This window comes from Pipistrellus kuhlii, unplaced genomic scaffold (assembly GCF_014108245.1).
Source record: "Pipistrellus kuhlii isolate mPipKuh1 unplaced genomic scaffold, mPipKuh1.p scaffold_m20_p_31, whole genome shotgun sequence".
Taxonomy (NCBI): domain Eukaryota; kingdom Metazoa; phylum Chordata; class Mammalia; order Chiroptera; family Vespertilionidae; genus Pipistrellus; species Pipistrellus kuhlii.
In genome coordinates this window covers 2,056,247-2,070,321 of record NW_023425531.1, presented here as the reverse complement: position 1 = coordinate 2,070,321, position 14,075 = coordinate 2,056,247, and the positions used below count along the sequence as shown (strand labels likewise).

Genomic DNA, 14,075 nt, shown 5'->3' with positions numbered 1-14,075 from the left:
ACTTCAAGCGTACCAACATCCAAATTATGGGGTGCCAGAAGAAGAGAGAGAGCAAGATACTGAAAACCTATTTGAAGAAATAGTGACAGAAAACTTCCGCTACCTGGTGATAGAAATAGACTTACAAGTCCAGGAAGCACACAGAACCCCAAACAAAAGGAATCCAAAGAGGACCACACCAAGACACATCATAATTAAAATGCCAAGAGCAAAAGACAAAGAGAGAATATTAAAAGCAGCAAGAGAAAAACAGTTACCTACAAGGAGCACCCATAGGATTGCCAGCTGATTTCTCAACAGAAACTATGCAGGTCAGACAAGAATGGCAAGAAATATTCAAAGTGATGAATAGCAAGAAACTACAACCAAAATTACTCTACCCAGCAAAGCTATAATTTAGAATCAAAGGTCAGATAAAGAGTTTCACAGATTAAAAAAAAAAAAAAAAAAAAAGCTAATGGAGTTCATCACTGCTAAACCAGAATTATATGAAATGCTGAAAGATATTCTTTAAGAAGAAGAGGAAGAAGAAGAAAAAGATAAAGATGAAAATTATGAACAACAAATACATATCTATCAACAAGTGAATCTAAAAACCAAGGGAATAAAACATCTGATGAACAGTATTAACTGGTGAATATAATAGAATCAGGGGCATAGAAAGGGAGTGGACTGACAATTCTCAGGGGAAAATGGGAGTGGGCTGTTTGGGAAGAGACTGGACAAAAAGCATACACCTATGGATGAGGACAGTGGGTGGGGGAGGAATAAGGGCAGAGGGTGGCATAGGAACCTGGTGGAGAGGAGCTATAGAGGAAAAAAAGAGGAACAATTGCAATAATCTGAACAATAAAGGTTTATTAAATTAAAAACAAATATGAACAGAAAGAGAACCATATCAAAACACATCATATTTTAAATGATAAGTTTTAAAGACAAAGAGAGAATTTTAAAGGCAGCAAGAGAGAGACAGGAGACAGTCACTTACCTACAAGGGAGCTCCTATAAGGCTGTCAGTTGGTTTCTCAACAGAAACACTACAAACCAGAAGTGGATGGCACGAAGTATGCAAAATAATAAAAAGCAAGGATCGAAACCAAGACTACTTATCCGGCAAGGCTAAAATTCAAAATTGAGGTAAAATAATGAGCTTCCCAAACAAGAGGAGGAGGAGGAGGAGGAGGAGGAGGAGGAGGAGGAGGAGGAGGAGGAGGAGGAGGAGGAGGAGGGAGTGTCAGGGGGAGGAGGACATAGGCATAAAGAATAAAAATGGAAATAAATTAATATCTATCAATAATAGCCTTATATGTAAATGGAATAAATGTTCCAATTAAAAGTCATAAGGCAGCTGAATGGATAAGAAAACATAACCCATATATAATAAAGAGACCCACCTTTGAACAACAGATCACACAGGATGAAAGTGAAGGAAAAAAATTTCCATGCATATTAGCCTTTTATATAGAGAGAGGATTTGTACCGAGTTTCAGCTTGAGAAGATGAGAAGTTCTGCAGATGGATGGTGGTGATGGCTCAATAACAATATGAATGTATTTAATGCCACTGAACTGTACACTTAAAAATGCTTAAAATTGTAAGTTTTATGTTATGTGTATTTAATCACAATTTTAAATACACATAACATAACAGTCATGTGCATTACCCCAAACCCTCCAAAGACTCTACCTCACTCTAATGCAAGACCAAAGTCCTATAAGACCCTCTCCCATGTTTTCCTCTAACTCCCCACCCCCGTTACCCTTCTGCACCCCCTTGTTCTCTTCTCCCTGTTCACTTTTCTCCTACTGTTCCTCAAACATGCCACGCACCCTCCCTGCCTCCGGCCTTTGCGCTTGCTATTCCATCACCCAGGTCCCTGCAGGGCTGCCTTCCTCAGTCCCTCTGGAATGACTACCCTATTGAAAATTCAACCTTTGCCCTTTCTTCTTTGGCTAAAATTCTTTTTCCTCCATAGAAGTATTACCACCTGAAAGATCATTTTATTTGTTTACTGTCTGTCTTTTCTCACTAGAATGTAAGAATGTTCAAGTGTTTTAAAGTCTCCAGGCCATAACCTGACTTTCTCAGGGTTCCCGGATGTAACTGAAAACCTCAATAGCAAGGTTGCAGAGTTTGTTCCCAGGTCTTCTTCCCCGGGTCCAGTCCCAGGAGCTGATTACATTCCCCACCGCGACCAGTAGGGAGATATCACTGGGAAGGTATGTGCCCTGAGTGACCAGTGAGCCCTGAGCGCCAGCCTGGCTACGCCCGTGTGATCTGGGCTCTGTGGTTGGGTTTCTGGGAACAAAGTAAAGACTACCGGGCTTGGCAGTGGCCAGAGGCCTTTGTGGCAGGCCGGCCGGGTGGAGGGAAGGCCAAGAGGAGGTGGCGGTGCACTGGTGGCAGAAGCCCACACTCCAATGCCCTTGGGTGCAAGCCCGCTGGCAGGCTGGCTGCCCACACTGGGTGCCTGGGAGTGGGGTCATGGGGAACCAGAGATCCAGGCCAAGCAGGAATGGAGGCCCAGTGTCATCACACCTCCTGACTGCTTATTTTCCAGGAAGTTGGCTTTCAGGCACTATTTCCTCATTTTTAAACATTGGTTCAAAATTGCTAAGAACGTCATGTGATCTGAAAACTAAGCCTCCCATTCCCCATTCCCCCTCCCCCTTTCCAGGACAACCACTTCACAGCTCTGCTATGGAGCGAAGACTGTAAGCACGGGGCCTGGTTCCAGGGGGACTGGCTTTGCCACACATTGGCCCAGCTCCTTGACATCTGCAAAATGGGAACAAAATAGAACCTACCTCAAAGATCACTTTGGAGGAGCGTTAGCAGGTGCCTGGAAAACAGTATTTACTGTAGTGATGAGGGGAGGGAGGAGGGGGGAAGCGAAGGGGCTGGGAGTATTGAGGGAAGAGAGGAATAACAAAGGGCACCTATGGCGTCATCTGGTATGTGTGGCAGGGGAGCACCTGAGCTTACTGTGGCCTGGGGTGCTCAGACTGAAGATCCAGGACCCACTTTGTCCACTGGGTCCAGGTAAGGATTCTGCCAACAAGCCAGAGACCCAACGCCCGGGCCTCCAGACCCATGGGTGGTGCTGCATTCCTGCGAGCTCCGTCTCAGGGGATGGCACAGGGCCCAGCCGCGCTGGCTGAGTCTAGCTGCAGGACTTCACATCTGTGCTTGCACTCCTTGGTCTTATGAGTTTGGAGCCTGACATTCCAGCCTGACAGGATCGGATGGTTTGGAAACGCTTTCACCAGAACCAGTTAGGAGTCCTCTGGTTGCAAACAACAGAAACCCCAACCCAAGATGGCTTAGCCAAAAGGAAATTTATAATCTCATACACTTAAAATGTCCAGGGGTTGGGCTGGTTTCAGGTATGTCTTGATGTGGGTCAAATGGTGAAACCAGGATCTGGTTGCTCTGTCATCTTTCTGGATGGGATCCATGTCTGTCCAGCCGCTTCCCAGCTACAGTCCACGCCCAACAACCCAAAGCAGGTAGGACTCCCCAAGCCCTTGAGAAAACATCCAAGAAAACTTCCCTGCAGTCTCACCGGTTATGGTCAACCTGACGTGGGTCATGCTCCCTTCTTGAACCGACATCCTAAGAGGATAAAATGTGCTGATTTCTAGGCCGGGCTGGTATCAACCCGGAGCAGGGTGGTGACAAATGAAATCAACATCCCAGGATCAAAATATGGACGGGGTGCAAGGAAGGGGTGGAGACCCCGGAGCCAAATCAAGTGCAGTTATCTGAAGTAGGATGAAGAGATGTTCAGTGCTCCTTGTCCTCCACTTATGGGGGGTGGGGGGGGGGGGGAAGAACAGTCACCCAGTCACCTTCTCTTTTATGCAAAGCACTATTGAATAGCGGCTCTGAAGTTCAGCCTCTGGCATCTTGATCACTGGGGCTGGCTTGGCTTCCCCTTGGCTCTTGAATCTCCTTCCCTGACTCATCATCCCTGGGCCTGCCTGACTAAGGACGAGAGGCCCGTCCTGCCTGGGTATAAGTTCCCAGGAGAGCTTTACTGTGGCCCTTAGAGACCTCCCAAACCAGGCATGCATCTACCCAGTCACTGACTGTGTGCAGTTCAGCCTCTGTCTTCATCTAGAAAAAGCTTGTGCGTTTTTAATTTGACCAAATGTTCCAAACACCTCGGCAGAGGTCCACACCGACTCTCGCTGATGTCCTTCAGACCAGAGTCCCTGTCACAGGACGGAAAGAAGCGAGTTCAACGTGCAACCCTGAGACAACCCACCTCCCCTCATTCACAAATCCTTAAAATACATACCTAACCTGTCTCAGCCCCGCAGCGGCCGGCCCATATCCCTGCACATCCCCAGGACTCCAGCCCTTCCAATGGCAAGCCGCTCACACCAGCACAGCCCCGGAAGAGAGGCACCCCATCACTGTCCAGCAAGAGCACCTGGCCAGGAAAACAGTGCGTGAACAAAGGGAAAACTCCAGAATCACGTGAGTGGAGGAACCATGTGAAATTACCATGTTTATAGGTCAGTAACAGTCTAACATCAACAACTTCATATGGTCACCCAGGATCTACCAGGCAGTGGTTTTCAGTGTGGCCCGCAGACTCCTGTCAGGGAGGAGGAATGGCTCCCTAAGGCCCTTTCAGGAACATGAGCACAGCAGCCAGTGGCTCCGCGGATAATGCCAGCCTGTGGACCAAAGGGTCCCGGCTCCGTTCCTGCCAAGGGCACATACCTCGGCTGCAGGCTCCTCTTGGCCCAAGAGCCTGGTCAGGGCAGATGCAGGAGGCAACCAATCGATGTGTTTCTCTCACGTCGATATTTCTCTCTGTCCTTCCCTCTCTCTTCTACACTCTCTAAAAATGAATGGGAAAATATCCAGGTGAGGATTAAAAAAAGAAGAAGAAGAAGAACACAAGGTCAAATTATTTTCCTAGAAATACTAAGGTGCTCACTGCCTCCTTCATGTTAGCCTTTGCACTGACCACAGTGGGCAGAATTCCACAAGCTGGCTTTCCTTGCTTTATTCCAAGTCAACAACATGCCTCTTATTTAGCCAGACACTATGCAAAAACGCTGAACAATGCCATTCTTCCCACCAAGTTCTTTCCATTTGGAGCATATTGTCCATAAAGGCATTTTGTTTGTGTTACTAGGAAAGTCATATTTAAATTTCTGGTAAGCATCAGTAGATGTAACCCACATAAGCGAAAACTCGTTGGGGTCCTCAATCCTTTTCTAAAGTCCCAACAATTCGAAAACCAAAAACTTTGAAAACTCCTACATTAGGACAATCTATAGAGAAACATACATGAAATGAAGTGGAGACAATCGGAGCAGTAAGAAAGCATATAAAAATGTGGTGACAACACTGAGTTCAGAGACTACAGCATTTTTCAGAGTTCAATTTTTTAAATACAAAAAAATAATTAAATAATAATTACTTAGAGCTTCACAACCCATAACAAAATGTTAACATTTTGTAAGAGTTGCTTTTAATCTTTTTACAAATTAATTAATTAACTAAACTTTCCAGCTAACATTAGAATCCCTTTTTTTCCCCATTCCATTTCCAAACCCTCGGGTCACCACTGTTGTGAATTTCAGTGGTTTCCTTCCTGTATATTTAATTACTAGAGGCCCGGTGCACAAAATTCGTGCATGGTGTGTGTGGGGGAGTCCCCTCAGTCCAGCCTGCGCCCTTTCCAGTCCAGGGCTCCTTGGGGGATATCTGACTGCTGGTTTAATAGCCCTCTCACAGTCCTGGACTGCTGGCTCCTAATCGCTCACCTGCCTGCTGGCCTGGTCACCCCTAACTGCCCCCCACTGCCAGCCAGGTCGTCCCCAACTACCCCCTCCCTGCTGGCCTGGTCACCCCTTACAGCCCCCCCTGCCAGCCTGGTTACCCCCAACTGCCCCCTGCCAGCCTCGTTGCCCCCAACTGTCCCCCAGCCACCAGCCTGGTTGCCCCCAACTGAACCCCCCCCCCCCCGCAAGCCTGGTTGCCCCTAACCACCACCCCCAATGGTCTGATCACTTCTTACTGTCCCCCCTGCCAGCCTGGTCGCCCCCAACTACCCCCTCTGCTGGCCTGGTAACCCCAACTGCCCCCCCTCCCCCCGGGTTGCCCTATGTAGCCTTGCTGTTCAGTCATTTGATCATCCCTCACTAACCCCCCTGCCGGCCTGGTTGTAGTCAGCCATCTTGTGAGGGCATGGGTGTCAATTTGCATATTACCTCTTTATTATATAGGGTGATCTTTTTATAGTATATGTAATTGTCTTATGTTCTTTAAATTTTTACGTGAAATAATTCAGACTGTACAAATTCATCAGTTGCGTGTAAGGCTCTGGCTTAAGACTGCCACCAGGGTTCAAATCCCGACTCTAATGCTTCCTAGTTGTGTGACCTTGGGCAAGTTCTCAACCTCTCTGTGCCCCAGTTTCTTCACCAATAAAATAGGGGTGATCCTGGTACCTATCCCATAGGTTATTCTGAGTTTTGATGTAAGTGCCTACAACAGCATTTCAGAGTAAGCCCTATAAAAGTGTTTGCTCTCATTATTATTTCAACTGCTTCCTTTTTTCCCTCATGACTTTGAAGTTTATGAACATCCATATACATATATGTGATATGTTTCTTGTTTGGTGTGTATAGTATTTCGTTGAATAACCATTTTACATTTCATTATGCTATATAATAAAAGCTTAATATGCAAATTAGGAGACCAGGAGTTCTGTGGAGAGTTTGACTGCCTGCTATGACATACACTGACCACCAGGGAGTGGCACAGAACATGGCAGGCATTGGCAACATGGCACTGGCAGCAGGCAGCAATGGAGGTGCTGCAGGCCCTAATGGACCCCAATGAATGCGGGACCAGGGCAGGATGATGGAGCAGGTGAGTGGGCAGCACCAGGCCAAGGCGGGTGTGAGCCACTGGTCACCAGGTGGGGGCCAATCACCCTGCTGATCCAATCACCCCACTGCTGCTTGGCTTCCAGGCCTGATGTCCTGCTGATTCAATCCAAGGGTGACCAGCAGCAGCTGGGGCAGTCAATGGGGTGATCGGACCATGCAGGTGGTGACCAATGGCAGCAGTGGGAGCCAAGTGGCCAGGGAGGGAGTACCCAGCCGGCAGCCAGCAGCTGCTAGGGACCCTGCCAGTGCACAAATTTCATGCACGGGGCCTCTAGTTCTCTACTAAAAATAATGGCAATTAACTTCTTTTTACTTGTAGAGGTTTATACATTTACTAGAGGCCCAGTGCATGAATTTGTGCATAGGTGGGTCCCTCTGCATGGCCTGCAGGGATCACACTGAAACCTGCAGTCCTATGCCACCTGCAGTGCCTATCTGCTGCTCCCACTCATCCTGGCCCCGCTGCGCCTGCTGCAAGTTCGCACCCAATGCCCCATCAGTCCCCCTGGGAGAGGCTCGTGCTACCGCAGCAGCGCTCACCAGCCATGAGTCCTGTACCTGGCACCTCCTGAGGGGAGTGGCCTGTGGGATTGGGCCAAACTGGCTCTCTGACATCCCCCGAGGGGTCCAGATTGCAAGAGGGCACAGGCCAGGCTGAGAGACCCCACCGGTGCAGCATCGGGGCCAAGGAGGGACTGTGGGAGGGCTCCAGGGCATGTCTGGCCCCATCTTGTCCAGTCCTGATTGGCCGGACTCTAGCAGCAGGAGTGTCTGCCCCCTGTGGTCAGTGCACATCATAGGGAGAGGTTGAGCAGCCTTAGGATATCATTAGCATATTATGCTTTGATTGGTTGAACAGTTGACTGGTCACTGAATGACCAGACACTTAGCATATTAGGCTTTTATTATATGCTAGAGGTCCAGTGCACAAAATTCATGCATGGGGGGGGGGGGGTGTCCCACAGCCCAGCCCGCACCATCTCCAATCTGGGACCCCTCGAGGGATGTCTGACTGCCTGTTTAGGCCCGATCCTGCTGAGATTGGGCCCGATCCTACTGAGATCAGGCCTAAACAAGCAGTCAGATATCCCTCTCACAATCCAGAACTGCTAGCTCCCAACTGCTCGCCTGCCTGCCTTCCTGATTGCCCCTAACCTCTTCTGCCTACCAACCTGATCACCCCAACCACTTCTCTGCCAGCCTGATTGATGCCTAACTGCCCTCCTTTGTAGGCCTGGTCACCCCTAACTGCCCTCCCCTGCAGGCTTGATTGCCCCCAACTGCCCTCTCTTGCAGGCCTGGTCCCTCCCAACTGCCTTCCCCTGCTGGCTTGATTGCCCACAACTGTCCTCCTTTGCAGGCTTAGTCCCTCCCAACTGCCCTCCCCTACTGGCCATCTTGTGGTGGCCATCCTGTGTCCACAAGGGGACAGCCATCATATGCTTTCGAGTGATGGTCAATTTGCTTATTACTCTTTTATTAGATAGGACTAGAGGCCCAGTGCACAAAATCGTGCATGGGTAGGGTTCCTAGGCCTAGCCTGCAATCAGGGCCTACTTCTGTCTGCTCAACAGTCCCCAATCCCGCCCCACTGCCATCCACCCCGGTTTCCCATGGTTCCCCATTCACCATCCAGCGATCAGAGCCTGCGGGAAGTTGGGGAGGGACTAAGAGGTCTGCCTTCTGCCCACTCACCAGTTTCCAGTCCCCACCCACTCCGGTTCCCCGTGGTTCCCTGTTCATCATCCAGTGAATGGAGCCTGTGGTGGGGAGGGACAGAGAGGTGACCAATGCACCTCATAGTGACTGGTCGAGCAGTTGTTCTGGTTGTTATGCTGTTTTGATTGCTGGGCTATTATATCTATATATCTATATATCTATATATCTATATATCTATATATCTATATATCTATATATCTATATCTATATCTATATCTATATCTATATCTATATCTATAGATATAGATATAGATATATAGATATATATAATATAGGATGATGATAGTGTTAGGGCTCAGTCTCTAGACCTGTCGACACGTTAAGGGGAATTAAGATTGCAGGTAGCCGAAACTGGTTTGGCTCAGTGGATAGAGTGTCGGCCTGTGGACTGAAAGGTCCATGGTTCAATTCCTGTCAAGGGCATGTAGCTTGGATGCAGGAACATCCCCATTAGGGGGTGTGCAGATTCTCTCTCACCGATCTTTCTAACTCTCTATCCCTCTCTTCCTCTCTGTAAAAGATCAATAAAATGTATATATTTTTAAAGATTTATTTAAAAAAAAAAAGATTGCAGGTAGAAGTCAGGTTGGTTATCCGTTAACCTAGAAATGGAGAGATGATCTGGGTTATCTGGATAAGCCAAACACAATCAGAGGGTCTTTATAAGTGGAAGAGGGAGGCAGAAGAGAGAGAAGCAGAGATGGCAGGTGAGAAGGACTTGACCAGACAGTGCTTGCTCTTAGGACAGAAGAAGGGGCCACAGCCAGGGGGTGCAGGCAGGATCCCACGCTGGGCGGGCAAGGAGCAGGGACTCCAGAGGGACACGGGGCTTCCTCCCACTTCTTGGTTCTAGAGTGTCAGCCTTCTGGTCTCCCGAAGCAGGAGACAGTAAATGTGTGTGAAGCCAGCACATTGGGTTCATTTGTTACAGCAACGAGGGGGAAGGAGCAGTCTCTCAATGGCAGGATTGAGCGGGCTGACAGCTGGGGTTTCCTGCACTGGAGACATGAAGACCCACCTGTGACAGACATTGGCAAGAAAGTGGCTGAAAGGACCCTTGGCACCTTGAGCTGATGCGGAGAGAGGGGGAAGGGAGAAGTGATTCGGAGGGAAGGTGAGCCGGCAGCAGGGGTTGAGGCGGCTCTGGAGGGCGGCTGTTTGGGTTCCTAACACAGTGGGGGGCTTTAGGGATGGCGGGTCCCAGAGTGACCTTGGAGGGTGGCTGAAGCAGAGGGACCGAGAGAGGCACTGGGAGGCAGAGGTGAGCCAACTCGGAGGTGGGGGGGACCTTCTGGGAATCAGCTGCAGGAGCCGGTTCCCCTGGGGCACCCCCCTGCCCGCCCAGGCCGTGCGGGAAGGGCGCGGTGGCACAGGGCGCACTCAGGGACACCGGGCGGTGAGCGTTGTCGGTGGCTGTGATGAGCCTCCGGGCCGGGGGACCGTGTCTCTAGGACGCGGGGCAGGGACTCCGGGCATCGCTGTGGCACCGGGGGGCAGATGGATGTGCGCGGTGCCCGTGGATGTGGCGTGCGGGACGGCTCCGCGGGCGGGAGGGGAAAGTGGGCCCGGGGGAGCGGCAGGGAGGCGGGCCGGTGCGGGTGGCCGGCCGGGCGCCGCCAAGCTCCGCCCGCGGGCGCTCCGGCTTCCCCGCCCCGCGCCTGCCCTGCGCCCGTCCCGGCGCTCCGGCCCCACTCCGCCACCGCCGCCGCCGCGAGGCCCACAGGTAGGACGCCCCCTTCGCCCCCACCCCACCCCACCCCGCCATGGCCCTCCGAGGCCCGGGCCGCCGTTTCTCGGCGGGGCGCCTGGGCGTTGGGGACCCCGCCTGGCAGGGGAGCCTTGCGGGCTGAGACGAGCCCCGCGGTTCAGGGGGGCGGCCAGGCGGCCCCGGGCACGGACCGGCGAGGCCCGCGGACTGGGGGTGAGCGCGCTGCTGGCCGCGGCGCCGGGAGCGCTGCGGGGCGGGGAGCGCGGGGCCCCAGCTGCCGGGTTTGGAGGGAACCCCGCGGAGCCGCCAGCCGCCGGGACGCGTGTGCTCCCCGGTGCCCCGGGAGGGCGGGAGGAGCGGGCCCAGCGCCGAGGGGTCCCGGAGAGGAAGCGTCACATCGCTGTGACTTGGGGGCCCAGGAGAAGGTGGGAACAGAGGGTGCGCACCCGGAGCGGGACCTTCCCCCTGGGCGCAGCGGGGAAACTGAGGCAAGGAGAAGTTCAGGGAAGACGCAGCGAACTTCTGCCATCCGTAGGAAGCACCGCAGCACCCCACTCCATTTCTGCCAAAGAGCACTCAGGTGGGGGGGAGGCTGTGTGAAGGCTCCCCCAGATCTAGGCATCCCTGTGCCCCAGCCTTCCTACCAGCCTCCCGCCCGCCCCCGCCCGCCCCGCCCCGAGGGGACCGCTCCAGGACGCGGTGTGTGCACTGCGGTGCGTCCGCCCGCTGCGCTTCCTTGAGAGCTGTCCATGCTGCGAGCAAACAAACGTAGCTCATGCGTCTCCACAGCCGCAGAGGCTGCCACTGGCCATGCGCCCTCCTGGGCGTTTAGGTCACAAAAACGGAGGACCGGTTTCTGTTTCAGCTTTTTGTATAAACTGGTGCCTCCGGGTTGAATACGAGTTCTTTGCTCTATGTCCTAAACTAACTTCACAGCATCTGAATTTGGGGTTCAAAGTCTCCCATGTATGCCCACATGCATAACACATGCATGTGTGTGCCCCTGGCCTTCACACATACACATGCACATGTTCATACATGTGTGCACTGCACATGCACAGGAGCATGTATGTGCACCTCTCTGGCTGTGGACGACACCCCTCTCGCTGTGGTCGCTGCTGAGCCCAAAGACCTGAGACAGCCAGGCCACAAGCTCCGCCTGCCCAGGCCCCAGTGGGCAGAGTCCCCATAGGGATGGGCCCAGTTACCCCCAATGGCAGCCAGGGGCTGGCCACAGACAGGAGTGTCCAGGGTTCTGCTGGTGTCCACAGGCCTGTCAGGTCTGGGCTGTGAGGAGAGCCTGCTGCCCTGGAGCCATCCAACATGGGCTGGCATGCCCCATGGCAGCTGTGGAGAACAGCTGGAATCAGAGACGCTTGGATCCCTCCCCAGCTGGGCAGTCCCCTTTCCTACCCCTGCCCAGCTTGCCCATCGCTGAGGTGAGCGGGTGGTGACATAGGAACTGTAGGGGGTCGTAGGAGGAAGAAGCACAGCGTGCAGAGCTCGGTTGGACTTGGCAAGCAGGAACTCTCGGCCTGGGCAGGGCAGGCCCTGCGATGGCGCCGGGGTGGGGTGACGCCAGACCCACCCTGTGGGGTCTCGACCACAGTGCCACGCAGACAGGGAATCCTGAGTGCTCAGTGGTCTGAGGGCGAGGTTTTGCTGTGGGGAGCCCAGCCTGGCTCCACGCAGTCAGAGCGTCAGGGCACCGACCATAGGTGTGCGCTGAGCGAGGCGCAGAGCCATCGCGGGGGCCCCGCCTGTGACCCCGGGGCCCACCCTCCTGCCACTCACTGCCGTGTCGTCTGAAAGGGGACGTGAAGAGGAGCAGGGCGTTTCGCTCCGTGACGGGCTCCGGGCCGGGGCTCCCCTGGAAGGTGCCACAGTCACTCCCTCAGTGTGCCGGGTGGTGTGCGGGTGAAGACACTAACTGCACAGGCCAGGCCAGAGCCCAGCTTGCATGTGGCTGTGGGCAGAGCCCCTCACCTTCCGAGCCCAGATTCCCAGCCCCCCATCTCCCTGAGGCCTGGGAGCGGGCGTCCACAGAGCCTGGGCCGAGGCTGGGTCCCGAGGCTGGCCGGAAACAGAGGCTGAGCTGAAAGCAGGAGTCAAAGGAGAAACACACCACCCTCCTCTTCCCTTGTCTCTGATCCACCCCTTTCCCTCGTGTTTAAACAGGAAGGTTTATTAACAAATTCCAAGGCAGGGAACCCCCTCTGGAGGTCAGGGCACAGGGAACCCACTGAGCTAACGCCAATGGAGTCCTCTCTATAGAACAGGCATGGCTACTCACTTCATCTGCACCATCACCCTATCAGGTAGGTACATGATCGGCATCATCATCATCATCACCACCACCACCATCTTCACCATCATCATCACCATCACCTTCATTACTATATTACCATCACCTTTATCACTATCATCTTCATCATCATCTTCACCACATTCATCACTGTCATCACCTTCACCACCATCATCACCTTCATTACTATAATCACCCTCACCACCATCATCACTATTATCCCCATCATCACTATCAGCACCACCATCACTGCCATCCCATCATCCCCATCGTCCCCATCAGCAATATCATAGATAGTTACGTGACTTCCCAGTCCCAAGGTCCAACCAGCAGATGGGATAACAGACCAGAAAATATGGCACCGCCATCCCCTGAGAGTTTGGACTCTAAAGTCTGAAAGACCCAAATTTGACTCTTAGTTCTGGCACTTTCTGGCTGTGTGACTTTGGGCGAGTGACATAACTTCTCTGAACCTCAGAGCCCTTGTCTGTAAAATGGGCTGATCACAGTTCCTGCCTCAGAGGGTCACATGAGCAGGAGCATATAAAGCCCTGGGCCTGGCTCAAATCCTAAAAGCAAAACAAACACAAGGGAGCAGTCTGGCAAGGGGAGCAGCAGTTACGGGGGCGCTCAGAGCTTGGGTGAGGGGCAGGGGCTGCGCAGCCAGCGAGAGAACCCTCTGAGGGCCAGCACAGAGCGGCTTGGCAGCTGGACCGGAGGGAGCGCTGGCGGCCCTCCTTTCTTCCCGAGAAGCCAGGGTGCGGAGGGATGAGAAGGCAGCTCTCGCCTGGGACAGGGCTGAGAATCAGAGCTGGGGCTGGGATCGTCCCGTCTGGGGAGGCCAGGGAGCAGGTCCTTTCCGCTGGACGGAGGAGGTCCCAGCAGGAGCCAGCCCTCCCTGACCCTGACCCTGACCCAAGGGCTCTCGGAAGCTGCCAGCAGACTCCCCCAGCCCGCTTTGGGTCACATGGTTCTGAATTGCAGAGATGGTTGGTCCTACGCCACCTCCAGGCTCCAGGACTCCGGCAGCTGTGTGGGCTGTGTGCGCCACAGCTCCGTGGTGTGGTTCACACAGAATACCTGTGAATGATGCCCCCAGGCTTGTGTGTCTGCTCCGCCTTTCCGGTCGAGGGCACAGAATCTACCTTGGGTGCCAGGTCTGGCTGCAGTTCAGGCGAGCGAGAAGGGTCTGGATGCCACTCCGGACGCAGAGAGCCTCGCTGCCCAAGGCTTGTCCTGAGAAGGTTGTGCCTGGGCATTGGGTGGCCGGGGATTCTGATGGTCACAGGTTGTCCTTGACATTGATTATTGAGAGACAATAAGGCAACTGGTTTAAAAGCAGATCCTGGAGTCGGACAGACACAGGTTCACTTCTGCTCTGCTGTGCGACTGGGCAAATCATCTTCCCTCTCTGTGCCTCGGT

The 14,075-nt window shown here is 53.1% G+C and overlaps 1 protein-coding gene across 1 annotated transcript in view; it reads left to right on the top strand.

Annotated features, from left to right (window-relative positions):
• The first annotated feature begins 10,246 nt into the window (after positions 1-10,246).
• Positions 10,247-14,075, top strand: part of SCNN1B (sodium channel epithelial 1 subunit beta) — a 45,563-nt gene continuing 41,734 nt past the window's right edge. Inside the window, exon 1 of the mRNA XM_036460123.2 lies at positions 10,247-10,362. The gene's annotated coding sequence lies outside the window, so the exon portion shown is untranslated. The remainder of the gene's footprint in view (positions 10,363-14,075) is intronic.